Here is a 21423-nt window from a genome sequence, read left to right as displayed (position 1 = left end):
CCATGTGGGTCTTATGCAATCACTGAAAGCAGTTGTTTCTTTAGTGTAGCGGATATCACGTTCGCCTAACACGCGAAAGGTCCTTGGTTCGAAACCAGGCTTAAACATGTTTTTCCTGTCTTGATTCTGTCCCATCAAACTGTACAGTTTCTACAAGTTCTTCTACTAAGACAAAATGCAATATGTGCTTCCATGTTGACCTAATGCAGTAACGTAAAGCAGTTGTTTCTGTAGTGTAGTGGTTATCACGTTCACCTAACACGCGAAAGGTCCCTGGTTCGAAACCAGGCAGAAACAAGACTTTTCTATCTTGATTCTGTCCCATCAAACTGTACATTTTCTACAAGTTCTTGTACTAAGACAAAATGCAATATGTGCTTCCTTATGGATCGTATACAATGAGTTTATCAAGTTGTTTCTGTAGTGTAGTGGTTATCACGTTCGCCTCACTCACAAAAGGTCCCTGGTTCGAAACCAGGCAGAAACAGGGCTTTTCTATCTTGATTCTGTCCCATCAAACTGTACAATTTCTACAAGTTCTCATACTAAGACAAAATGCAATATGTGCTTCCATGCGGATCGTATACAATGCATTTATCAAGTTGTTTCTGTAGTGTAGTGGTTATCACGTTCGCCTCACACGCGAAAGGTCCCTGGTTCGAAACCAGGCAGGAACAGGCTTTTTCTGTCTTGATTCTGTCCCATCAAACTGTACAATTTCTACAAGTTCTCATACTAAGACAAAATGCAATATGTGCTTCCATGTGGACCTAATACAGTGAAAAAAAGCAGTTGTTTCTGTAGTGTAGTGGTTATCACGTTAGCCTCACACGCGAAAGGTCCCTGGTTCGAAACAGGCAGAAACAGGCTTTTTCTGTCTTGATTCTGTCCCATCAAACTGTAAAGTTTCTAAAAGTTCTCTTACTAAGACAAAATGCAATATGTGCTTCCATGTGGGTCTTATGCAACCACTGAAAGCAGTTGTTTCTGTAGTGTAGTGGTTATCACGTTCGCCTAACACGCGAAAGGTCCCTGGTTCGAAACCAGGCAGAAACACGTTTTTCCTGTCTTGATTCTGTCCAATCAAACTGTACAGTTTCTACAAGTTGTCGTACTAAGACAAAATGCAATATGTGCTTCCATGCGGATCGTATACAATGCATTTATCAAGTTGTTTCTGTAGTGTAGTGGTTATCACGTTCGCCTCACACACGAAAGGTCCCTGGTTCGAAACCAGGCAGAAACAAGACTTTTCTATCTTGATTCTGTCCCATCAAACAATACATTTTCTACAAGTTCTTGTACTAAGACAAAATGCAATATGTGCTTCCATGTGGGTCTTATGCAATCACTGAAAGCAGTTGTTTCAGTAGTGTAGTGGTTATCACGTTTGCCTAACACGCGAAAGGTCCTTGGTTCGAAACCAGGCAGAAACAAGACTTTTCTATCTTGATTCTGTCCCATCAAACTGTACATTTTCTACAATTTGTCGTACTAAGACAAAATGCAACATGTGCTTCCATATGGATCGTATACAATGAGTTTATCAAGTTGTTTCTGTAGTGTTGTGTTAATAACGTTCGCCTCACGCGCGAAAGGTCCCTGGTTCGAAACCAGGCAGAAACAGCACTTTTCTATCTTGATTCTGTCCCATCAAACTGTACAGTTTCTACAAGTTCTCTTACTAAGACAAAATGCAATATGTGCTTCAATGTGGGCCTAATGCATTGAGTTAAACCAGTTGTTTCTGTAGTGTAGTGGTTATCACGTTCGCCTCACACGCGAAAGGTTCCTGGTTCGAAACCAGGCAGAAACAAGACTTTTCTATCTTGATTCTGTCCCATCAAACTGTACATTTTCTACTAGTTGTTGTACTAAGACAAAATGCAATATGTGCTTCCATGTGGAACGTATACCATGAGTTTGTCAAGTTGTTTCTGTAGTGTAGTGGTTATCACGTTCGCCTAACACGCGAAAGGTCCCTGGTTCGAAACCAGGCAGAAACAGGCTTTTTCTGTCTTGATTCTGTCCCATCAAACTGTAAATTTTCTGCAAGTTCTCTTACTAAGACAAAATGCAATATGTGCTTCCATGTGGGCCTAATGCATTGAGTTAAACCAGTTGTTTCTGTAGTGTAGTGGTTATCACGTTCGCCTCACACGCGAAAGGTTCCTGGTTCGAAACCAGGCAGAAACAAGACTTTTCTATCTTGATTCTGTCCCATCAAACTGTACATTTTCTACAAGTTGTTGTACTAAGACAAAATGCAATATGTGCTTCCATGTGGATTGTATACCATGAGTTTATCAAGTTGTTTCTGTAGTGTAGTGGTTATCACGTTCGCCTAACACGCGAAAGGTCCCTGGTTCGAAACCAGGCAGAAACAGGCTTTTTCTGTCTTGATTCTGTCCCGTCAAACTGTAAAGTTTCTACAAGTTCTCGTACTAAGACAAAATGCAATATGTGCTTCCATGTGGGTCTCATGCAATCACTGAAAGCAGTTGTTTCTTTAGTGTAGTGGTTATCACGTTCGCCTAACACGCGAAAGGTCCCTGGTTTGAAACCAGGCAGAAACAGGACTCTTCTATCTTGATTCTGTCCCATCAAACACTACATTTTCTACTAGTTGTTGTACTAAGACAAAATGCAATATGTGCTTCCATGTGGATCGTATACCATGAGTTTATCAAGTTGTTTCTGTAGTGTAGTGGTTATCACGTTCGCCTAACACGCGAAAGGTCCCTGGTTCGAAACCAGGCAGAAACAGGCTTTTTCTGTCTTGATTCTGTCCCATCAAACTGTAAAGTTTCTATAAGTTCTCGTACTAAGACAAAATGCAATATGTGCTTCCATGTGGGTCTTATGCAATCACTGAAAGCAGTTGTTTCTGTAGTGTAGTGGTTATCACGTTCGCCTAACACGCGAAAGGTCCCTGGTTTGAAACCAGGCAGAAACAGAACTCTTCTATCTTGATTCTGTCCCATCAAACTGTACATTTTCTACAAGTTGTCGTACTAAGACAAAATGCAATATGTGCTTCCATGCGGATCGTATACAATGCGTTTATCAAGTTGTTTCTGTAGTGTAGTGGTTATCAGGTTCGCATAACACGCGAAAAGTCCCTGGTTCGAAACGAGGCAGAAACAAGACTTTTCTATCTTGATTCTGTCCCATCAAACTGTAAAGTTTCTACAAGTTCTCGTACTAAGACAAAATGCAATATGTACTTCCATGTGGGTCTTATGCAATCACTGAAAGCAGTTGTTTCTTTAGTGTAGTGGTTATCACGTTCGCCTCACACGCGAAAGGTACCTGGTTCGAAACCAGGCAGAAACAAGACTTTTCTATCTTGGTTCTGTCCCATCAAACTGTACATTTTCTACAAGTTGTCGTACTAAGACAAAATGCAATATGTGCTTCCATGCGGATCGTATACAATGCGTTTATCAAGCTGTTTCTGTAGTGTAGTGGTTATCACGTTCGCCTAACACGCGAAAGGTCCTTGGTTTGAAACCAGGCAGAAACAGGCCTTTTCTATCTTAATTCTGTCCCATCAAACTGTACATTTTCTACAAGTTGTAGAACTAAGACAAAATGCAATATGTGCTTCCATGCGGATCGTATACAATGCGTTTATCAAGCTGTTTCTGTAGTGTTGTGGTTATCACGTTCGCCTAACACGCGAAAGGTCCCTGGTTCGAAACCAGGCAGAAACACGTCTTTCCTGTCTTGATTCTGTCCCATCACACTGTACAGTTTCTACAAGTTCTTCTACTAAGACAAAATGCAATACGTGCTTCCATGTTGACCTAATGCAGTGACGTAAACCATTTGTTTCTGTAGTGTAGTGGTTATCACGTTCACCTAACACGCGAAAGGTCCCTGGTTCGAAACCAGGCAGAAACAAGACTTTTCTATCTTGATTCTGTCCCATCAAACTGTACATTTTCTACAAGTTCTTGTACTAAGACAAAATGCAATATGTGCTTCCATATGGATCGTATACAATGAGTTTATCAAGTTGTTTCTGTAGTGTAGTGGTTATCACGTTCGCCTCACTCACAAAAGGTTCCTGGTCCGAAACCAGGCAGAAACAGGGCTTTTCTATCTTGATTCTGTCCCATCAAACTGTACAATTTCTACAAGTTCTCATACTAAGACAAAATGCAATATGTGCTTCCATGCGGATCGTATACAATGCATTTATCAAGTTGTTTCTGTAGTGTAGTGGTTATCACGTTCGCCTCACACGCGAAAGGTCCCTGGTTCGAAACCAGGCAGGAACAGGCTTTTTCTGTCTTGATTCTGTCCCATCAAACTGTACAATTTCTACAAGTTCTCATACTAAGACAAAATGCAATATGTGCTTCCATGTGGACCTAATACAGTGAAAAAAAGCAGTTGTTTCTGTAGTGTAGTGGTTATCACGTTAGCCTCACACGCGAAAGGTCCCTGGTTCGAAACCAGGCAGAAACAGGCTTTTTCTGTCTTGATTCTGTCCCATCAAACTGTAAAGTTTCTACAAGTCCTCTTACTAAGACAAAATGCAATATGTGCTTCCATGTGGGTCTTATGCAATCACAGAAAGCAGTTGTTTCTGTAGTGTAGTGGTTATCACGTTCGCCTAACACGCGAAAGGTCCCTGGTTCGAAACCAGGCAGAAACACGTTTTTCCTGTCTTGATTCTGTCCAATCAAACTGTACAGTTTCTACAATTTGTCGTACTAAGACAAAATGCAACATGTGCTTCCATATGGATCGTATACAATGAGTTTATCAAGTTGTTTCTGTAGTGTTGTGTTAATCACGTTCGCCTCACGCGCGAAAGGTCCCTGGTTCGAAACCAGGCTGAAACATGTTTTTCCTGTCTTGATTCTGTCCCATCAAACTGTACAGTTTCTACAAGTTCTTCTACTAAGACAAAATGCAATACGTGCTTCCATGTTGACCTAATGCAGTGACGTAAACCAGTTGTTTCTGTAGTGTAGTGGTTATCATGTTCACCTAACACGCGAAAGGTCCCTGGTTCGAAACCAGGCAGAAACAAGACTTTTCTATCTTGTTTCTGTCCCATCAAACTGTACATTTTCTACAAGTTCTCATACTAAGACAAAATGCAATATGTGCTTCCATATGGATCGTATACAATGAGTTTATCAAGTTGTTTCTGTAGTGTTGTGTTAATCACGTTCGCCTCACGCGCGAAAGGTCCCTGGTTCCAAACCAGGCAGAAACAGCACTTTTCTATCTTGATTCTGTCCCATCAAACTGTACAGTTTCTACAAGTTCTCTTACTAAGACAAAATGCAATATGTGCTTCAATGTGGGCCTAATGCATTGAGTTAAACCAGTTGTTTCTGTAGTGTAGTGGTTATCACGTTCGCCTCACACGCGAAAGGTCCCTGGTTCGAAACCAGGCAGAAACAAGACTTTTCTATCTTGATTCTGTCCCATCAAACTGTACATTTTCTACTAGTTGTTGTACTAAGACAAAATGCAATATGTGCTTCCATGTGGATCGTATACCATGAGTTTATCAAGTTGTTTCTGTAGTGTAGTGGTTATCACGTTCGCCTAACACGCGAAAGGTCCCTGGTTCGAAACCAGGCAGAAACAGGCTTTTTCTGTCTTGATTCTGTCCCATCAAACTGTAAATTTTCTGCAAGTTCTCTTACTAAGACAAAATGCAATATGTGCTTCCATGTGGGCCTAATGCATTGAGTTAAACCAGTTGTTTCTGTAGTGTAGTGGTTATCACGTTCGCCTCACTCACAAAAGGTCACTGGTTCGAAACCAGGCAGAAACAGGGCTTTTCTATCTTGATTCTGTCCCATCAAACTGTACAATTTCTACAAGTTCTCATACTAAGACAAAATGCAATATGTGCTTCCATGCGGATCGTATACAATGCATTTATCAAGTTTTTTCTGTAGTGTAGTGGTTATCACGTTCGCCTAACACGCGAAAGGTCCCTGGTTCGAAACCAGGCAGGAACAGGCTTTTTCTGTCTTGATTCTGTCCCATCAAACTGTACAATTTCTACAAGTTCTCATACTAAGACAAAATGCAATATGTGCTTCCATGTGGACCTAATACAGTGAAAAAAAGCAGTTGTTTCTGTAGTGTAGTGGTTATCACGTTAGCCTCACACGCGAAAGGTCCCTGGTTCGAAACCAGGCAGAAACAGGCTTTTTCTGTCTTGATTCTGTCCCATCAAACTGTAAAGTTTCTACAAGTTCTCTTACTAAGACAAAATGCAATATGTGCTTCCATGTGGGTCTTATGCAATCACTGAAAGCAGTTGTTTCTGTAGTGTAGTGGTTATCACGTTCGCCTAACACGCGAAAGGTCCCTGGTTCGAAACCAGGCAGAAACACGTTTTTCCTGTCTTGATTCTGTCCAATCAAACTGTACAGTTTCTACAATTTGTCGTACTAAGACAAAATGCAACATGTGCTTCCATATGGATCGTATACAATGAGTTTATCAAGTTGTTTCTGTAGTGTTGTGTTAATCACGTTCGCCTCACGCGCGAAAGGTCCCTGGTTCGAAACCAGGCAGAAACAGCACTTTTCTATCTTGATTCTGTCCCATCAAACTGTACAGTTTCTACAAGTTCTCTTACTAAGACAAAATGCAATATGTGCTTCAATGTGGGCCTAATGCATTGAGTTAAACCAGTTGTTACTGTAGTGTAGTGGTTATCACGTTCGCCTCACACGCGAAAGGTCCCTGGTTCGAAACCAGGCAGAAACAAGACTTTTCTATCTTGATTCTGTCCCATCAAACTGTACATTTTCTACTAGTTGTTGTACTAAGACAAAATGCAATATGTGCTTCCATGTGGATCGTATACCATGAGTTTATCAAGTTGTTTCTGTAGTGTAGTGGTTATCACGTTCGCCTAACACGCGAAAGGTCCCTGGTTCGAAACCAGGCAGAAACAGGCTTTTTCTGTCTTGATTCTGTCCCATCAAACTGTAAATTTTCTGCAAGTTCTCTTACTAAGACAAAATGCAATATGTGCTTCCATGTGGGCCTAATGCATTGAGTTAAACCAGTTGTTTCTGTAGTGTAGTGGTTATCACGTTCGCCTCACACGCGAAAGGTCCCTGGTTCGAAACCAGGCAGAAACAAGACTTTTCTATCTTGATTCTGTCCCATCAAACTGTACATTTTCTACAAGTTGTCGTACTAAGACAAAATGCAATATGTGCTTCCATGCGGATCGTATACAATGCATTTATCAAGTTGTTTTTGCAGTGTAGTGGTTATCACGTTCGCCTCACACGCGAAAGGTCCCTGGTTCGAAACCAGGCAGAAACAGAACTCTTCTATCTTGATTCTGTCCCATCAAACATTACATTTTCTACAAGTTCTTGTACTAAGACAAAATGCAATATGTGCTTCCATGTGGGTCTTATGCAATCACTGAAAGCAGTTGTTTCAGTAGTGTAGTGGTTATCACGTTCGCCTAACACGCGAAAGGTCCTTGGTTCGAAACCAGGCAGAAACAAGACTTTTCTATCTTGATTCTGTCCCATCAAACTGTACATTTTCTACAATTTGTCGTACTAAGACAAAATGCAACATGTGCTTCCATATGGATCGTATACAATGAGTTTATCAAGTTGTTTCTGTAGTGTTGTGTTAATCACGTTCGCCTCACGCGCGAAAGGTCCCTGGTTCGAAACCAGGCAGAAACAGCACTTTTCTATCTTGATTCTGTCCCATCAAACTGTACAGTTTCTACAAGTTCTCTTACTAAGACAAAATGCAATATATGCTTCCATGCGGATCGGATACAATGCATTTATCAAGTTGTTTCTGTAGTGTAGTGGTTATCACGTTCGCCTCACACGCGAAAGGTCCCTGGTTCGAAACCAGGCAGAAACAGGCTTTTTCTGTCTTGATTCTGTCCCATCAAACTGTTAAGTTTCTACAAGTTCTCTTACTAAGACAAAATGCAATATGTGCTTCCATGTGGGTCTTATGCAATCACTGAAAGCAGTTGTTTCTTTAGTGTAGCGGATATCACGTTCGCCTAACACGCGAAAGGTCCTTGGTTCGAAACCAGGCTTAAACATGTTTTTCCTGTCTTGATTCTGTCCCATCAAACTGTACAGTTTCTACAAGTTCTTCTACTAAGACAAAATGCAATACGTGCTTCCATGTTGACCTAATGCAGTAACGTAAACCAGTTGTTTCTGTAGTGTAGTGGTTATCACGTTCACCTAACACGCGAAAGGTCCCTGGTTCGAAACCAGGCAGAAACAAGACTTTTCTATCTTGATTCTGTCCCACCAAACTGTACATTTTCTACAAGTTCTTGTACTAAGACAAAATGCAATATGTGCTTCCATATGGATCGTATACAATGAGTTTATCAAGTTGTTTCTGTAGTGTAGTGGTTATCACGTTCGCCTCACTCACAAAAGGTCCCTGGTTCGAAACCAGGCAGAAACAGGCTTTTTCTGTCTTGATTCTGTCCCATCAAACTGTACAATTTCTACAAGTTCTCATACTAAGACAAAATGCAATATGTGCTTCCATGTGGACCTAATACAGTGAAAAAAAGCAGTTGTTTCTGTAGTGTAGTGGTTATCACGTTAGCCTCACACGCGAAAGGTCCCTGGTTCGAAACCAGGCAGAAACAGGCTTTTTCTGTCTTGATTCTGTCCCATCAAACTGTAAAGTTTCTACAAGTTCTCATACTAAGACAAAATGCAATATGTGCTTCAATGTGGGTCTTATGCAACCACTGAAAGCAGTTGTTTCTATAGTGTAGTGGTTATCACGTTCGCCTAACACGCGAAAGGTCCCTGGTTCGAAACCAGGCAGAAACACGTTTTTCCTGTCTTGATTCTGTCCAATCAAACTGTACAGTTTCTACAAGTTGTCGTACTAAGACAAAATGCAATATGTGCTTCCATGCGGATCGTATACAATGCATGTATCAAGTTGTTTCTGTAGTGTAGTGGTTATCACGTTCGCCTCACACGCGAAAGGTCCCTGGTTCGAAACCAGGCAGAAACAAGACTTTTCTATCTTGATTCTGTCCCATCAAACTGTACATTTTCTACAATTTGTCGTACTAAGACAAAATGCAACATGTGCTTCCATATGGATCGTATACAATGAGTTTATCAAGTTGTTTCTGTAGTGTTGTGTTAATCACGTTCGCCTCACGCGCGAAAGGTCCCTGGTTCGAAACCAGGCAGAAACAGCACTTTTCTATCTTGATTCTGTCCCATCAAACTGTACAGTTTCTACAAGTTCTCTTACTAAGACAAAATGCAATATGTGCTTCAATGTGGGCCTAATGCATTGAGTTAAACCAGTTGTTTCTGTAGTGTAGTGGTTATCACGTTCGCCTCACACGCGAAAGGTTCCTGGTTCGAAACCAGGCAGAAACAAGACTTTTCTATCTTGATTCTGTCCCATCAAACTGTACATTTTCTACTAGTTGTTGTACTAAGACAAAATGCAATATGTGCTTCCATGTGGATCGTATACCATGCATTTATCAAGTTGTTTCTGTAGTGTAGTGGTTATCACGTTCGCCTCACACGCGAAAGGTCCCTGGTTCGAAACCAGGCAGGAACAGGCTTTTTCTGTCTTGATTCTGTCCCATCAAACTGTACAATTTCTACAAGTTCTCATACTCAGACAAAATGCAATATGTGCTTCCATGTGGACCTAATACAGTGAAAAAAAGCGGTTGTTTCTGTAGTGTAGTGGTTATCACGTTAGCCTCACACGCGAAAGGTCCCTGGTTCGAAACCAGGCAGAAACAGGCTTTTTCTGTCTTGATTCTGTCCCATCAAACTGTAAAGTTTCTACAAGTTCTCTTACTAAGACAAAATGCAATATGTGCTTCCATGTGGGTCTTATGCAACCACTGAAAGCAGTTGTTTCTGTAGTGTAGTGGTTATCACGTTCGCCTAACACGCGAAAGGTCCCTGGTTCGAAACCAGGCAGAAACACGTTTTTCCTGTCTTGATTCTGTCCAATCAAACTGTACAGTTTCTACAAGTTGTCGTACTAAGACAAAATGCAATATGTGCTTCCATGCGGATCGTATACAATGCATTTATCAAGTTGTTTCTGTAGTGTAGTGGTTATCACGTTCGCCTCACACGCGAAAGGTCCCTGGTTCGAAACCAGGCAGAAACAAGACTTTTCTATCTTGATTCTGTCCCATCAAACATTACATTTTCTACAAGTTCTTGTACTAAGACAAAATGCAATATGTGCTTCCATGTGGGTCTTATGCAATCACTGAAAGCAGTTGTTTCAGTAGTGTAGTGGTTGTCACGTTTGCCTAACACGCGAAAGGTCCTTGGTTCGAAACCAGGCAGAAACAAGACTTTTCTATCTTGATTCTGTCCCATCAAACTGTACATTTTCTACAATTTGTCGTACTAAGACAAAATGCAACATGTGCTTCCATATGGATCGTATACAATGAGTTTATCAAGTTGTTTCTGTAGTGTTGTGTTAATCACGTTCGCCTCACGCGCGAAAGGTCCCTGGTTCGAAACCAGGCAGAAACAGCACTTTTCTATCTTGATTCTGTCCCATCAAACTGTACAGTTTCTACAAGTTCTCTTACTAAGACAAAATGCAATATGTGCTTCAATGTGGGCCTAATGCATTGAGTTAAACCAGTTGTTTCTGTAGTGTAGTGGTTATCACGTTTGCCTCACACGCGAAAGGTTCCTAGTTCGAAACCAGGCAGAAACAAGACTTTTCTATCTTGATTCTGTCCCATCAAACTGTACATTTTCTACTAGTTGTTGTACTAAGACAAAATGCAATATGTGCTTCCATGTGGATCGTATACCATGCATTTATCAAGTTGTTTCTGTAGTGTAGTGGTTATCACGTTCGCCTCACACGCGAAAGGTCCCTGGTTCGAAACCAGGCAGGAACAGGCTTTTTCTGTCTTGATTCTGTCCCATCAAACTGTACAATTTCTACAAGTTCTCATACTCAGACAAAATGCAATATGTGCTTCCATGTGGACCTAATACAGTGAAAAAAAGCAGTTGTTTCTGTAGTGTAGTGGTTATCACGTTAGCCTCACACGCTAAAGGTCCCTGGTTCGAAACCAGGCAGAAACAGGCTTTTTCTGTCTTGATTCTGTCCCATCAAACTGTAAAGTTTCTACAAGTTCTCTTACTAAGACAAAATGCAATATGTGCTTCCATGTGGGTCTTATGCAATCACTGAAAGCAGTTGTTTCTGTAGTGTAGTGGTTATCACGTTCGCCTAACACGCGAAAGGTCCCTGGTTCGAAACCAGGCATAAACACGTTTTTCCTGTCTTGATTCTGTCCAATCAAACTGTACAGTTTCTACAAGTTGTCGTACTAAGACAAAATGCAATATGTGCTTCCATGCGGATCGTATACAATGCGTTTATCAAGTTGTTTCTGTAGTGTAGTGGTTACCACGTTCGCCTCACACACGAAAGGTCCCTGGTTCGAAACCAGGCAGAAACAAGACTTTTCTATCTTGATTCTGTCCCATCAAACATTACATTTTCTACAAGTTCTTGTACTAAGACAAAATGCAATATTTGCTTCCATGTGGGTCTTATGCAATCACTGAAAGCAGTTGTTTTTGTAGTGTAGTGGTTATCACGTTCGCCTAACACGCGAAAGGTCCCTGGTTCGAAACCAGGCAGAAACAGAACTCTTCTATCTTGATTCTGTCCCATCAAACTGTACATTTTCTACAAGTTGTCGTACTAAGACAAAATGCAATATGTGCTTCCATGCGGATCGTATACAATGCGTTTATCAAGTTGTTTCTGTAGTGTAGTGGTTATCAGGTTCGCCTAACACGCGAAAAGTCCCTGGTTCGAAACGAGGCAGAAACAAGACTTTTCTATCTTGATTCTGTCCCATCAAACTGTAAAGTTTCTACAAGTTCTCGTACTAAGACAAAATGCAATATGTACTTCCATGTGGGTCTTATGCAATCACTGAAAGCAGTTGTTTTTTTAGTGTAGTGGTTATCACGTTCGCCTCACACGCGAAAGGTCCCTGGTTCGAAACCAGACAGAAACAAAACTTTTCTATCTTGGTTCTGTCCCATCAAACTGTACATTTTCTACAAGTTGTCGTACTAAGACAAAATGCAATATGTGCTTCCATGCGGATCGTATACAATGCGTTTATCAAGCTGTTTCTGTAGTGTAGTGGTTATCACGTTCGCCTAACACGCGAAAGGTCCTTGGTTCGAAACCAGGCAGAAACAGGCCTTTTCTATCTTAATTCTGTCCCATCAAACTGTACATTTTCTACAAGTTGTAGTACTAAGACAAAATGCAATATGTGCTTCCATGCGGATCGTATACAATGCGTTTATCAAGCTGTTTCTGTAGTGTAGTGGTTATCACGTTCGCCTAACACGCGAAAGGTCTCTGGTTCGAAACCAGGCAGAAACATGTTTTTCCTGTCTTGATTCTGTCCCATCAAACTGTACAGTTTCTACAAGTTCTTCTACTAAGACAAAATGCAATATGTGCTTCCATGTTGACCTAATGCAGTGACATAAACCAGTTGTTTCTGTAGTGTAGTGGTTATCACGTTCGCCTAACACGCGAAAGGTCCCTGGTTCGAAACCAGGCAGAAACAGGACTCTCTTTCTATGTGCTTGATTCTGTCCCATCAAATATTACATTTTCTACAAGTTGTTGTACTAAGACAAAATGCAATATGTGCTTCCATGTGGATTGTATACCATGAGTTTATCAAGTTGTTTCTGTAGTGTAGTGGTTATCACATTCGCCTAACACGCGAAAGGTCCCTGTTTCGAAACCAGGCAGAAACAGGCTTTTTCTGTCTTGATTCTGTCCCATCAAACTGTAAAGTTTCTACAAGTTTTCGTACTAAGACAAAATGCAATATGTGCTTCCATGTGGGTCTCATGCAATCACTGAAAGCAGTTGTTTCTTTAGTGTAGTGGTTATCACGTTCGCTTAACATGCGAAAGGTCCCTGGTTCGAAACCAGGCAGAAACAGGACTCTTCTGTCTTGATTCTGTCCCATCAAACACTACATTTTCTACTAGTTGTTGTACTAAGACAAAATGCAATATGTGCTTCCATGTGGGTCTTATGCAATCACTGAAAGCAGTTGTTTTTGTAGTGTAGTGGTTATCACGTTCGCCTAACACGCGAAAGGTCCCTGGTTCGAAACCAGGCAGAAACAGAACTCTTCTATCTTGATTCTGTCCCATCAAACTGTACATTTTCTACAAGTTGTCGTACTAAGACAAAATGCAATATGTGCTTCCATGCGGATCGTATACAATGCGTTTATCAAGTTGTTTCTGTAGTGTAGTGGTTATCAGGTTCGCCTAACACGCGAAAAGTCCCTGGTTCGAAACGAGGCAGAAACAAGACTTTTCTATCTTGATTCTGTCCCATCAAACTGTAAAGTTTCTACAAGTTCTCGTACTAAGACAAAATGCAATATGTACTTCCATGTGGGTCTTATGCAATCACTGAAAGCAGTTGTTTTTTTAGTGTAGTGGTTATCACGTTCGCCTAACATGCGAAAGGTCCCTGGTTCGAAACCAGGCAGAAACAGGACTCTTCTATCTTGATTCTGTCCCATCAAACTCTACATTTTCTACTAGTTGTTGTACTAAGACAAAATGCAATATGTGCTTCCATGTGGATCGTATACCATGAGTTTATCAAGTTGTTTCTGTAGTGTAGTGGTTATCACGTTCGCCTAACACGCGAAAGGTCCCTGGTTCGAAACCAGGCAGAAACAGGCTTTTTCTGTCTTGATTCTGTCCCATCAAACTGTAAATTTTCTGCAAGTTCTCTTACTAAGACAAAATGCAATATGTGCTTCCATGTGGGCCTAATGCATTGAGTTAAACCAGTTGTTTCTGTAGTGTAGTGGTTATCACGTTCGCCTCACACGCGAAAGGTCCCTGGTTCGAAACCAGGCAGAAACAAGACTTTTCTATCTTGATTCTGTCCCATCAAACTGTACATTTTCTACTAGTTGTTGTACTAAGACAAAATGCAATATGTGCTTCCATGTGGATCGTATACCATGAGTTTATCAAGTTGTTTCTGTAGTGTAGTGGTTATCACGTTCGCCTAACACGCGAAAGGACCCTGGTTCGAAACCAGGCAGAAACAGGCTTTTTCTGTCTTGATTCTGTCCCATCAAACTGTAAATTTTCTGCAAGTTCTCTTACTAAGACAAAATGCAATATGTGCTTCCATGTGGGCCTAATGCATTGAGTTAAACCAGTTGTTTCTGTAGTGTAGTGGTTATCACGTTCGCCTAACACGCGAAAGGTCCCTGGTTCGAAACCAGGCAGAAACAGAACTATTCTATCTTGATTCTGTCCCATCAAACTGTACATTTTCTACAAGTTCTCGTACTAAGACAAAATGCAATATGTGCTTCCATGCGGATCGTATACAATGCGTTTATCAAGTTGTTTCTGTAGTGTAGTGGTTATCAGGTTCGCCTAACACGCGAAAAGTCCCTGGTTCGAAACGAGGCAGACACAAGACTTTTCTATCTTGATTCTGTCCCATCAAACTTTACATTTTCTACAAGTTCTCGTACTAAGACAAAATGCAATATGTGCTTCCATGTGGGTCTTATGCAATCACTGAAAGCAGTTGTTTCTTTAGTGTAGTGGATATCACGTTCGCCTAACACGCGAAAGGTCCTTGGTTCGAAACCAGGCTGAAACTTGTTTTTCCTGTCTTGATTCTGTCCCATCAAACTGTACAGTTTCTACAAGTTCTTCTACTGAGACAAAATGCAATACGTGCTTCCATGTTGACCTAATGCAGTGACGTAAACCAGTTGTTTCTGTGGTGTAGTGGTTATCACGTTCACCTAACACGCGAAAGGTACCTGGTTCGAAACCAGGCAGAAACAAGACTTTTCTATCTTGGTTCTGTCCCATCAAACTGTACATTTTCTACAAGTTGTCGTACTAAGACAAAATGCAATATGTGCTTCCATGCAGATCGTATACAATGCGTTTATCAAGCTGTTTCTGTAGTGTAGTGGTTATTACGTTCGCCTAACACGCGAAAGGTCCTTGGTTCGAAACCAGGCAGAAACAGGCCTTTTCTATCTTAATTCTGTCCCATCAAACTGTACATTTTCTACAAGTTGTAGTACTAAGACAAAATGCAATATGTGCTTCCATGCGGATCGTATACAATGCGTTTATCAAGCTGTTTCAGTAGTGTTGTGGTTATCACGTTCGCCTAACACGCGAAAGGTCCCTGGTTCGAAACCAGGCAGAAACACGTCTTTCCTGTCTTGATTCTGTCCCATCAAACTGTACAGTTTCTACAAGTTCTTCTACTAAGACAAAATGCAATATGTGCTTCCATGTTGACCTAATGCAGTGACATAAACCAGTTGTTTCTGTAGTGTAGTGGTTATCACGTTCACCTAACACGCGAAAGGTCCCTGGTTCGAAACCAGGCAGAAACAGGACTCTCTTTCTATGTGCTTGATTCTGTCCCATCAAATATTACATTTTCTACAAGTTGTTGTACTAAGACAAAATGCAATATGTGCTTCCATGTGGATTGTATACCATGAATTTATCAAGTTGTTTCTGTAGTGTAGTGGTTATCACGTTCGCCTAACACGCGAAAGGTCCCTGGTTCGAAACCAGGCAGAAACAGGCTTTTTCTGTCTTGATTCTGTCCCGTCAAACTGTAAAGTTTCTACAAGTTCTCGTACTAAGACAAAATGCAATATGTGCTTCCATGTGGGTCTCATGCAATCACTGAAAGCAGTTGTTTCTTTAGTGTAGTGGTTATCACGTTCGCCTAACACGCGAAAGGTCCCTGGTTCGAAACCAGGCAGAAACAGGACTCTTCTATCTTGATTCTGTCCCATCAAACACTACATTTTCTACTAGTTGTTGTACTAAGACAAAATGCACTATGTGCTTCCATGTGGATCGTATACCATGAGTTTATCAAGTTGTTTCTGTAGTGTAGTGGTTATCACGTTCGCCTAACACGCGAAAGGTCCCTGGTTCGAAACCAGGCAGAAACAGGCTTTTTCTGTCTTGATTCTGTCCCATCAAACTGTAAAGTTTCTATAAGTTCTCGTACTAAGACAAAATGCAATATGTGCTTCCATGTGGGTCTTATGCAATCACTGAAAGCAGTTGTTTCTGTAGTGTAGTGGTTATCACGTTCGCCTAACACGCGAAAGGTCCCTGGTTCGAAACCAGGCAGAAACAGAACTCTTCTATCTTGATTCTGTCCCATCAAACTGTACATTTTCTACAAGTTGTCGTACTAAGACAAAATGCAATATGTGCTTCCATGCGGATCGTATACAATGCGTTTATCAAGTTGTTTCTGTAGTGTAGTGGTTATCAGGTTCGCATAACACGCGAAAAGTCCCTGGTTCGAAACGAGGCAGAAACAAGACTTTTCTATCTTGATTCTGTCCCATCAAACTGTAAAGTTTCTACAAGTTCTCGTACTAAGACAAAATGCAATATGTGCTTCCATGTGGGTCTTATGCAATCACTGAAAGCAGTTGTTTCTGTAGTGTAGTGGTTATCACGTTCGCCTAACACGCGAAAGGTCCCTGGTTCGAAACCAGGCAGAAACAGAACTCTTCTATCTTGATTCTGTCCCATCAAACTGTACATTTTCTACAAGTTGTCGTGCTAAGACAAAATGCAATATGTGCTTCCATGCGGATCGTATACAATGCATTTATCAAGTTGTTTCTGTAGTGTAGTAGTTATCACGTTCGCCTCACACACGAAAGGTCCCTGGTTCGAAACCAGGCAGAAACAAGACTTTTCTATCTTGATTCTGTCCCATCAAACATTACATTTTCTACAAGTTCTTGTACTAAGACAAAATGCAATATGTGCTTCCATGTGGGTCTTATGCAATCACTGAAAGCAGTTGTTTCAGTAGTGTAGTGGTTATCACGTTCGCCTAACACGCGAAAGGTCTTTGGTTCGAAACCAGGCAGAAACAAGACTTTTCTATCTTGATTCTGTCCCATCAAACTGTACATTTTCTACAATTTGTCTTAGTAAGTCAAAATGCAACATGTGCTTCCATATGGATCGTATACAATGAGTTTATCAAGTTGTTTCTGTAGTGTTGTGTTAATCACGTTCGCCTCACGCGCGAAAGGTCCCTGGTTCGAAACCAGGCAGAAACAGGACTTTTCTATCTTGATTCTGTCCCATCAAACTGTACAGTTTCTACAAGTTCTCTTACTAAGACAAAATGCAATATATGCTTCCATGCGGATCGTATACAATGCATTTATCAAGTTGTTTCTGTAGTGTAGTGGTTATCACGTTCGCCTCACACGCGAAAGGTCCCTGGTTCGAAACCAGGCAGAAACAGGCTTTTTCTGTCTTGATTCTGTCCCATCAAACTGTTAAGTTTGTACAAGTTCTTGTACTAAGACAAAATGCAATATTTGCTTCCATGTGGGTCTTATGCAATCACTGAAAGCAGTTGTTTTTGTAGTGTCGTGGTTATCACGTTCGCCTAACACGCGAAAGGTCCCTGGTTCGAAACCAGGCAGAAACAGAACTCTTCTATCTTGATTCTGTCCCATCAAACTGTACATTTTCTACAAGTTGTCGTACTAAGACAAAATGCAATATGTGCTTCCATGCGGATCGTATACAATGCGTTTATCAAGTTGTTTCTGTAGTGTAGTGGTTATCAGGTTCGCCTAACACGCGAAAAGTCCCTGGTTCGAAACGAGGCAGAAACAAGACTTTTCTATCTTCATTCTGTCCCATCAAACTGTAAAGTTTCTACAAGTTCTCGTACTAAGACAAAATGCAATATGTACTTCCATGTGGGTCTTATGCAATCACTGAAAGCAGTTGTTTTTTTAGTGTAGTGGTTATCACGTTCGCCTCACACGCGAAAGGTCCCTGGTTCGAAACCAGGCAGAAACAAGACTTTTCTATCTTGGTTCTGTCCCATCAAACTGTACATTTTCTACAAGTTGTCGTACTAAGACAAAATGCAATATGTGCTTCCATGCGGATCGTATACAATGCGTTTATCAAGCTGTTTCTGTAGTGTAGTGGTTATCACGTTCGCCTAACACGCGAAAGGTCCTTGGTTCGAAACCAGGCAGAAACAGGCCTTTTCTATCTTAATTCTGTCCCATCAAACTGTACATTTTCTACAAGTTGTAGTACTAAGACAAAATGCAATATGTGCTTCCATGCGGATCGTATACAATGCGTTTATCAAGCTGTTTCTTTAGTGTAGTGGTTATCACGTTCGCCTAACACGCGAAAGGTCCCTGGTTCGAAACCAGGCAGAAACACGTTTTTCCTGTCTTGATTCTGTCCCATCAAACTGTACAGTTTCTACAAGTTCTTCTACTAAGACAAAATGCAATATGTGCTTCCATGTTGACCTATTGCAGTGACATAAACCAGTTGTTTCTGTAGTGTAGTGGTTATCACGTTCACCTAACACGCGAAAGGTCCCTGGTTCGAAACCAGGCAGAAACAGGACTCTCTTTCTATGTGCTTGATTCTGTCCCATCAAATATTACATTTTCTACAAGTTCTTCTACTAAGACAAAATGCAATATGTGCTTCCATGTTGACCTATTGCAGTGACATAAACCAGTTGTTTCTGTAGTGTAGTGGTTATCACGTTCGCCTAACACGCGAAAAGTCCCTGGTTCGAAACGAGGCAGAAACAAGACTTTTCTATCTTGATTCTGTCCCATCAAACTTTACATTTTCTACAAGTTCTCGTACTGAGACAAAATGCAATATGTGCTTCCATGTGGGTCTTATGCAATCAATGAAAGCAGTTGTTTCTTTAGTGTAGCGGATATCACGTTCGCCTAACACGCGAAAGGTCCTTGGTTCGAAACCAGGCTTAAACATGTTTTTCCTGTCTTGATTCTGTCCCATCAAACTGTACAGTTTCTACAAGTTCTTCTACTAAGACAAAATGCAATACGTGCTTCCATGTTGACCTAATGCAGTGACATAAACCAGTTGTTTCTGTAGTGTGGTGGTTATCACGTTCACCTAACACGCGAAAGGTCCCTGGTTCGAAACCAGGCAGAAACAAGGCTTTTCTATCTTGATTCTGTCCCATCAAACTGTACATTTTCTACAAGTTCTTGTACTAAGACAAAATGCAATATGTGTTTCCTTATGGATCGTATACAATGAGTTTATCAAGTTGTTTCTGTAGTGTAGTGGTTATCACGTTCGCCTCACTCACAAAAGGTCCCTGGTTCGAAACCAGGCACAAACAGGGCTTTTCTATCTTGATTCTGTCCCATCAAACTGTACAATTTCTACAAGTTCTCATACTAAGACAAAATGCAATATGTGCTTCCATGCGGATCGTATACAATGCATTTATCAAGTTGTTTCTGTAGTGTAGTGGTTAGCACGTTCGCCTCACACGCGAAAGGTCCCTGGTTCGAAACCAGGCAGGAACAGGCTTTTTCTGTCTTGATTCTGTCCCATCAAACTGTACAATTTCTACAAGTTCTCATACTAAGACAAAATGCAATATGTGCTTCCATGTGGACCTAATACAGTGAAAAAAAGCAGTTGTTTCTGTAGTGTAGTGGTTATCACGTTAGCCTCACACGCGAAAGGTCCCTGGTTCGAAACCAGGCAGAAACAGGCTTTTTCTGTCTTGATTCTGTCCCATCAAACTGTAAAGTTTCTACAAGTCCTCTTACTAAGACAAAATGCAATATGTGCTTCCTTGTGGGTCTTATGCAATCACAGAAAGCAGTTGTTTCTGTAGTGTAGTGGTTATCACGTTCGCCTAACACGCGAAAGGTCCCTGGTTCGAAACCAGGCAGAAACACGTTTTTCCTGTCTTGATTCTGTCCAATCAAACTGTACAGTTTCTACAATTTGTCGTACTAAGACAAAATGCAACATGTGCTTCCATATGGATCGTATACAATGAGTTTATCAAGTTGTTTCTGTAGTGTTGTGTTAATCACGTTCGCCTCACGCGCGAAAGGTCCCTGGTTCGAAACCAGGCTGAAACATGTTTTTCCTGTCTTGATTCTGTCCCATCAAACTGTACAGTTTCTACAAGTTCTTCTACTAAGACAAAATGCAATACGTGCTTCCATGTTGACCTAATGCAGTGACGTAAACCAGTTGTTTCTGTAGTGTAGTGGTTATCATGTTCACCTAACACGCGAAAGGTCCCTGGTTCGAAACCAGGCAGAAACAGAACTCTTCTATCTTGATTCTGTCCCATCAAACACTACATTTTCTACTAGTTGTTGTACTAAGACAAAATGCAATATGTGCTTCCATGTGGATCGTATACCATGAGTTTATCAAGTTGTTTCTGTAGTGTAGTGGTTATCACGTTCGCCTCACACACGAAAGGTCCCTGGTTCGAAACCAGGCAGAAACAAGACTTTTCTATCTTGATTCTGTCCCATCAAACATTACATTTTCTACAAGTTCTTGTACTAAGACAAAATGCAATATGTGCTTCCATGTGGGTCTTATGCAATCACTGAAAGCAGTTGTTTCAGTAGTGTAGTGGTTATCACGTTCGCCTAACACGCGAAAGGTCCTTGGTTCGAAACCAGGCAGAAACAAGACTTTTCTATCTTGATTCTGTCCCATCAAACTGTACATTTTCTACAATTTGTCGTACTAAGACAAAATGCAACATGTGCTTCCATATGGATCGTATACAATGAGTTTATCAAGTTGTTTCTGTAGTGTTGTGTTAATCACGTTCGCCTCACGCGCGAAAGGTCCCTGGTTCGAAACCAGGCAGAAACAGCACTTTTCTATCTTGATTCTGTCCCATCAAACTGTACAGTTTCTACAAGTTCTCTTACTAAGACAAAATGCAATATATGCTTCCATGCGGATCGTATACAATGCATTTATCAAGTTGTTTCTGTAGTGTAGTGGTTATCACGTTCGCCTCACACGCGAAAGGTCCCTGGTTCGAAACCAGGCAGAAACAGGCTTTTTCTGTCTTGATTCTGTCCCATCAAACTCTTAAGTTTCTACAAGTTCTCTTACTAAGACAAAATGCAATATGTGCTTCCATGTGGGTCTTATGCAATCACTGAAAGCAGTTGTTTCTGTAGTGTAGTGGTTATCACGTTCGCCTAACACGCGAAAGGTCCCTGGTTCGAAACCAGGCAGAAACAGAACTCTTCTATCTTGATTCTGTCCCATCAAACTGTACATTTTCTACAAGTTGTCGTTCTAAGACAAAATGCAATATGTGCTTCCATGCGGATCGTATACAATGCGTTTATCAAGTTGTTTCTGTAGTGTAGTGGTTATCAGGTTCGCCTAACACGCGAAAAGTCCCTGGTTCGAAACGAGGCAGAAACAAGACTTTTCTATCTTGATT

The 21423-nt window shown here is 41.1% G+C and overlaps 63 non-coding genes across 63 annotated transcripts; all 63 read left to right on the top strand.

Annotated features, from left to right (window-relative positions):
* Nucleotides 1–224: 224 nt before the first annotated feature.
* Nucleotides 225–297, top strand: trnav-aac (transfer RNA valine (anticodon AAC)). Its single transcript has one exon. It is a non-coding gene; the product is annotated as a tRNA-Val (tRNA).
* A 307-nt stretch (nt 298–604) lies between these two features.
* trnav-cac (transfer RNA valine (anticodon CAC)) lies at nt 605–677 on the top strand. Its single transcript has one exon. It is a non-coding gene; the product is annotated as a tRNA-Val (tRNA).
* A 306-nt stretch (nt 678–983) lies between these two features.
* trnav-aac (transfer RNA valine (anticodon AAC)) lies at nt 984–1056 on the top strand. The gene has a single exon. It is a non-coding gene; the product is annotated as a tRNA-Val (tRNA).
* Nucleotides 1057–1173: 117 nt separating this feature from the next.
* Nucleotides 1174–1246, top strand: trnav-cac (transfer RNA valine (anticodon CAC)). Its single transcript has one exon. It is a non-coding gene; the product is annotated as a tRNA-Val (tRNA).
* A 497-nt stretch (nt 1247–1743) lies between these two features.
* trnav-cac (transfer RNA valine (anticodon CAC)) lies at nt 1744–1816 on the top strand. Its single transcript has one exon. It is a non-coding gene; the product is annotated as a tRNA-Val (tRNA).
* Nucleotides 1817–1933: 117 nt separating this feature from the next.
* trnav-aac (transfer RNA valine (anticodon AAC)) lies at nt 1934–2006 on the top strand. The gene has a single exon. It is a non-coding gene; the product is annotated as a tRNA-Val (tRNA).
* Nucleotides 2007–2123: 117 nt separating this feature from the next.
* trnav-cac (transfer RNA valine (anticodon CAC)) lies at nt 2124–2196 on the top strand. Its single transcript has one exon. It is a non-coding gene; the product is annotated as a tRNA-Val (tRNA).
* A 117-nt stretch (nt 2197–2313) lies between these two features.
* trnav-aac (transfer RNA valine (anticodon AAC)) lies at nt 2314–2386 on the top strand. Its single transcript has one exon. It is a non-coding gene; the product is annotated as a tRNA-Val (tRNA).
* A 307-nt stretch (nt 2387–2693) lies between these two features.
* Nucleotides 2694–2766, top strand: trnav-aac (transfer RNA valine (anticodon AAC)). The gene has a single exon. It is a non-coding gene; the product is annotated as a tRNA-Val (tRNA).
* Nucleotides 2767–2883: 117 nt separating this feature from the next.
* Nucleotides 2884–2956, top strand: trnav-aac (transfer RNA valine (anticodon AAC)). The gene has a single exon. It is a non-coding gene; the product is annotated as a tRNA-Val (tRNA).
* Nucleotides 2957–3263: 307 nt separating this feature from the next.
* Nucleotides 3264–3336, top strand: trnav-cac (transfer RNA valine (anticodon CAC)). The gene has a single exon. It is a non-coding gene; the product is annotated as a tRNA-Val (tRNA).
* A 497-nt stretch (nt 3337–3833) lies between these two features.
* trnav-aac (transfer RNA valine (anticodon AAC)) lies at nt 3834–3906 on the top strand. Its single transcript has one exon. It is a non-coding gene; the product is annotated as a tRNA-Val (tRNA).
* A 307-nt stretch (nt 3907–4213) lies between these two features.
* Nucleotides 4214–4286, top strand: trnav-cac (transfer RNA valine (anticodon CAC)). Its single transcript has one exon. It is a non-coding gene; the product is annotated as a tRNA-Val (tRNA).
* A 117-nt stretch (nt 4287–4403) lies between these two features.
* trnav-cac (transfer RNA valine (anticodon CAC)) lies at nt 4404–4476 on the top strand. Its single transcript has one exon. It is a non-coding gene; the product is annotated as a tRNA-Val (tRNA).
* A 117-nt stretch (nt 4477–4593) lies between these two features.
* On the top strand, nt 4594–4666 carry trnav-aac (transfer RNA valine (anticodon AAC)). Its single transcript has one exon. It is a non-coding gene; the product is annotated as a tRNA-Val (tRNA).
* A 687-nt stretch (nt 4667–5353) lies between these two features.
* On the top strand, nt 5354–5426 carry trnav-cac (transfer RNA valine (anticodon CAC)). Its single transcript has one exon. It is a non-coding gene; the product is annotated as a tRNA-Val (tRNA).
* Nucleotides 5427–5543: 117 nt separating this feature from the next.
* Nucleotides 5544–5616, top strand: trnav-aac (transfer RNA valine (anticodon AAC)). The gene has a single exon. It is a non-coding gene; the product is annotated as a tRNA-Val (tRNA).
* Nucleotides 5617–5920: 304 nt separating this feature from the next.
* On the top strand, nt 5921–5996 carry trnav-aac (transfer RNA valine (anticodon AAC)). Its single transcript has one exon. It is a non-coding gene; the product is annotated as a tRNA-Val (tRNA).
* A 117-nt stretch (nt 5997–6113) lies between these two features.
* trnav-cac (transfer RNA valine (anticodon CAC)) lies at nt 6114–6186 on the top strand. Its single transcript has one exon. It is a non-coding gene; the product is annotated as a tRNA-Val (tRNA).
* A 117-nt stretch (nt 6187–6303) lies between these two features.
* trnav-aac (transfer RNA valine (anticodon AAC)) lies at nt 6304–6376 on the top strand. The gene has a single exon. It is a non-coding gene; the product is annotated as a tRNA-Val (tRNA).
* A 307-nt stretch (nt 6377–6683) lies between these two features.
* trnav-cac (transfer RNA valine (anticodon CAC)) lies at nt 6684–6756 on the top strand. The gene has a single exon. It is a non-coding gene; the product is annotated as a tRNA-Val (tRNA).
* A 117-nt stretch (nt 6757–6873) lies between these two features.
* On the top strand, nt 6874–6946 carry trnav-aac (transfer RNA valine (anticodon AAC)). The gene has a single exon. It is a non-coding gene; the product is annotated as a tRNA-Val (tRNA).
* Nucleotides 6947–7063: 117 nt separating this feature from the next.
* Nucleotides 7064–7136, top strand: trnav-cac (transfer RNA valine (anticodon CAC)). Its single transcript has one exon. It is a non-coding gene; the product is annotated as a tRNA-Val (tRNA).
* Nucleotides 7137–7253: 117 nt separating this feature from the next.
* On the top strand, nt 7254–7326 carry trnav-cac (transfer RNA valine (anticodon CAC)). The gene has a single exon. It is a non-coding gene; the product is annotated as a tRNA-Val (tRNA).
* A 497-nt stretch (nt 7327–7823) lies between these two features.
* Nucleotides 7824–7896, top strand: trnav-cac (transfer RNA valine (anticodon CAC)). The gene has a single exon. It is a non-coding gene; the product is annotated as a tRNA-Val (tRNA).
* A 307-nt stretch (nt 7897–8203) lies between these two features.
* On the top strand, nt 8204–8276 carry trnav-aac (transfer RNA valine (anticodon AAC)). The gene has a single exon. It is a non-coding gene; the product is annotated as a tRNA-Val (tRNA).
* Nucleotides 8277–8583: 307 nt separating this feature from the next.
* On the top strand, nt 8584–8656 carry trnav-cac (transfer RNA valine (anticodon CAC)). The gene has a single exon. It is a non-coding gene; the product is annotated as a tRNA-Val (tRNA).
* A 117-nt stretch (nt 8657–8773) lies between these two features.
* Nucleotides 8774–8846, top strand: trnav-aac (transfer RNA valine (anticodon AAC)). Its single transcript has one exon. It is a non-coding gene; the product is annotated as a tRNA-Val (tRNA).
* A 117-nt stretch (nt 8847–8963) lies between these two features.
* trnav-cac (transfer RNA valine (anticodon CAC)) lies at nt 8964–9036 on the top strand. The gene has a single exon. It is a non-coding gene; the product is annotated as a tRNA-Val (tRNA).
* A 307-nt stretch (nt 9037–9343) lies between these two features.
* trnav-cac (transfer RNA valine (anticodon CAC)) lies at nt 9344–9416 on the top strand. The gene has a single exon. It is a non-coding gene; the product is annotated as a tRNA-Val (tRNA).
* A 117-nt stretch (nt 9417–9533) lies between these two features.
* trnav-cac (transfer RNA valine (anticodon CAC)) lies at nt 9534–9606 on the top strand. Its single transcript has one exon. It is a non-coding gene; the product is annotated as a tRNA-Val (tRNA).
* Nucleotides 9607–9723: 117 nt separating this feature from the next.
* Nucleotides 9724–9796, top strand: trnav-cac (transfer RNA valine (anticodon CAC)). Its single transcript has one exon. It is a non-coding gene; the product is annotated as a tRNA-Val (tRNA).
* Nucleotides 9797–9913: 117 nt separating this feature from the next.
* On the top strand, nt 9914–9986 carry trnav-aac (transfer RNA valine (anticodon AAC)). Its single transcript has one exon. It is a non-coding gene; the product is annotated as a tRNA-Val (tRNA).
* Nucleotides 9987–10103: 117 nt separating this feature from the next.
* trnav-cac (transfer RNA valine (anticodon CAC)) lies at nt 10104–10176 on the top strand. The gene has a single exon. It is a non-coding gene; the product is annotated as a tRNA-Val (tRNA).
* A 497-nt stretch (nt 10177–10673) lies between these two features.
* trnav-cac (transfer RNA valine (anticodon CAC)) lies at nt 10674–10746 on the top strand. The gene has a single exon. It is a non-coding gene; the product is annotated as a tRNA-Val (tRNA).
* A 117-nt stretch (nt 10747–10863) lies between these two features.
* trnav-cac (transfer RNA valine (anticodon CAC)) lies at nt 10864–10936 on the top strand. The gene has a single exon. It is a non-coding gene; the product is annotated as a tRNA-Val (tRNA).
* Nucleotides 10937–11053: 117 nt separating this feature from the next.
* Nucleotides 11054–11126, top strand: trnav-cac (transfer RNA valine (anticodon CAC)). The gene has a single exon. It is a non-coding gene; the product is annotated as a tRNA-Val (tRNA).
* A 307-nt stretch (nt 11127–11433) lies between these two features.
* Nucleotides 11434–11506, top strand: trnav-cac (transfer RNA valine (anticodon CAC)). Its single transcript has one exon. It is a non-coding gene; the product is annotated as a tRNA-Val (tRNA).
* Nucleotides 11507–11623: 117 nt separating this feature from the next.
* trnav-aac (transfer RNA valine (anticodon AAC)) lies at nt 11624–11696 on the top strand. The gene has a single exon. It is a non-coding gene; the product is annotated as a tRNA-Val (tRNA).
* A 497-nt stretch (nt 11697–12193) lies between these two features.
* On the top strand, nt 12194–12266 carry trnav-aac (transfer RNA valine (anticodon AAC)). Its single transcript has one exon. It is a non-coding gene; the product is annotated as a tRNA-Val (tRNA).
* A 117-nt stretch (nt 12267–12383) lies between these two features.
* On the top strand, nt 12384–12456 carry trnav-aac (transfer RNA valine (anticodon AAC)). The gene has a single exon. It is a non-coding gene; the product is annotated as a tRNA-Val (tRNA).
* A 117-nt stretch (nt 12457–12573) lies between these two features.
* trnav-aac (transfer RNA valine (anticodon AAC)) lies at nt 12574–12646 on the top strand. The gene has a single exon. It is a non-coding gene; the product is annotated as a tRNA-Val (tRNA).
* Nucleotides 12647–13149: 503 nt separating this feature from the next.
* On the top strand, nt 13150–13222 carry trnav-aac (transfer RNA valine (anticodon AAC)). Its single transcript has one exon. It is a non-coding gene; the product is annotated as a tRNA-Val (tRNA).
* Nucleotides 13223–13719: 497 nt separating this feature from the next.
* On the top strand, nt 13720–13792 carry trnav-aac (transfer RNA valine (anticodon AAC)). The gene has a single exon. It is a non-coding gene; the product is annotated as a tRNA-Val (tRNA).
* A 117-nt stretch (nt 13793–13909) lies between these two features.
* trnav-cac (transfer RNA valine (anticodon CAC)) lies at nt 13910–13982 on the top strand. Its single transcript has one exon. It is a non-coding gene; the product is annotated as a tRNA-Val (tRNA).
* A 117-nt stretch (nt 13983–14099) lies between these two features.
* trnav-aac (transfer RNA valine (anticodon AAC)) lies at nt 14100–14172 on the top strand. Its single transcript has one exon. It is a non-coding gene; the product is annotated as a tRNA-Val (tRNA).
* Nucleotides 14173–14289: 117 nt separating this feature from the next.
* On the top strand, nt 14290–14362 carry trnav-aac (transfer RNA valine (anticodon AAC)). Its single transcript has one exon. It is a non-coding gene; the product is annotated as a tRNA-Val (tRNA).
* Nucleotides 14363–15429: 1067 nt separating this feature from the next.
* On the top strand, nt 15430–15502 carry trnav-aac (transfer RNA valine (anticodon AAC)). The gene has a single exon. It is a non-coding gene; the product is annotated as a tRNA-Val (tRNA).
* A 123-nt stretch (nt 15503–15625) lies between these two features.
* Nucleotides 15626–15698, top strand: trnav-aac (transfer RNA valine (anticodon AAC)). Its single transcript has one exon. It is a non-coding gene; the product is annotated as a tRNA-Val (tRNA).
* A 307-nt stretch (nt 15699–16005) lies between these two features.
* trnav-aac (transfer RNA valine (anticodon AAC)) lies at nt 16006–16078 on the top strand. Its single transcript has one exon. It is a non-coding gene; the product is annotated as a tRNA-Val (tRNA).
* A 117-nt stretch (nt 16079–16195) lies between these two features.
* Nucleotides 16196–16268, top strand: trnav-aac (transfer RNA valine (anticodon AAC)). The gene has a single exon. It is a non-coding gene; the product is annotated as a tRNA-Val (tRNA).
* A 307-nt stretch (nt 16269–16575) lies between these two features.
* On the top strand, nt 16576–16648 carry trnav-aac (transfer RNA valine (anticodon AAC)). Its single transcript has one exon. It is a non-coding gene; the product is annotated as a tRNA-Val (tRNA).
* A 117-nt stretch (nt 16649–16765) lies between these two features.
* trnav-cac (transfer RNA valine (anticodon CAC)) lies at nt 16766–16838 on the top strand. The gene has a single exon. It is a non-coding gene; the product is annotated as a tRNA-Val (tRNA).
* A 497-nt stretch (nt 16839–17335) lies between these two features.
* On the top strand, nt 17336–17408 carry trnav-cac (transfer RNA valine (anticodon CAC)). Its single transcript has one exon. It is a non-coding gene; the product is annotated as a tRNA-Val (tRNA).
* A 497-nt stretch (nt 17409–17905) lies between these two features.
* trnav-cac (transfer RNA valine (anticodon CAC)) lies at nt 17906–17978 on the top strand. The gene has a single exon. It is a non-coding gene; the product is annotated as a tRNA-Val (tRNA).
* A 117-nt stretch (nt 17979–18095) lies between these two features.
* trnav-aac (transfer RNA valine (anticodon AAC)) lies at nt 18096–18168 on the top strand. The gene has a single exon. It is a non-coding gene; the product is annotated as a tRNA-Val (tRNA).
* Nucleotides 18169–18475: 307 nt separating this feature from the next.
* trnav-aac (transfer RNA valine (anticodon AAC)) lies at nt 18476–18548 on the top strand. The gene has a single exon. It is a non-coding gene; the product is annotated as a tRNA-Val (tRNA).
* An 883-nt stretch (nt 18549–19431) lies between these two features.
* On the top strand, nt 19432–19504 carry trnav-cac (transfer RNA valine (anticodon CAC)). The gene has a single exon. It is a non-coding gene; the product is annotated as a tRNA-Val (tRNA).
* Nucleotides 19505–19621: 117 nt separating this feature from the next.
* Nucleotides 19622–19694, top strand: trnav-cac (transfer RNA valine (anticodon CAC)). The gene has a single exon. It is a non-coding gene; the product is annotated as a tRNA-Val (tRNA).
* A 117-nt stretch (nt 19695–19811) lies between these two features.
* Nucleotides 19812–19884, top strand: trnav-aac (transfer RNA valine (anticodon AAC)). The gene has a single exon. It is a non-coding gene; the product is annotated as a tRNA-Val (tRNA).
* A 497-nt stretch (nt 19885–20381) lies between these two features.
* Nucleotides 20382–20454, top strand: trnav-cac (transfer RNA valine (anticodon CAC)). The gene has a single exon. It is a non-coding gene; the product is annotated as a tRNA-Val (tRNA).
* Nucleotides 20455–20951: 497 nt separating this feature from the next.
* On the top strand, nt 20952–21024 carry trnav-cac (transfer RNA valine (anticodon CAC)). The gene has a single exon. It is a non-coding gene; the product is annotated as a tRNA-Val (tRNA).
* Nucleotides 21025–21141: 117 nt separating this feature from the next.
* On the top strand, nt 21142–21214 carry trnav-aac (transfer RNA valine (anticodon AAC)). Its single transcript has one exon. It is a non-coding gene; the product is annotated as a tRNA-Val (tRNA).
* The last annotated feature ends 209 nt before the right edge of the window (nt 21215–21423 follow it).

Source organism: Astyanax mexicanus, chromosome 3 (assembly GCF_023375975.1).
Source record: "Astyanax mexicanus isolate ESR-SI-001 chromosome 3, AstMex3_surface, whole genome shotgun sequence".
Classification (NCBI taxonomy): Eukaryota; Metazoa; Chordata; class Actinopteri; order Characiformes; family Acestrorhamphidae; genus Astyanax; species Astyanax mexicanus.
The sequence above is the reverse complement of the archived record's forward strand: the minus strand, read 5'-3'. Positions and strand labels throughout refer to the sequence as shown.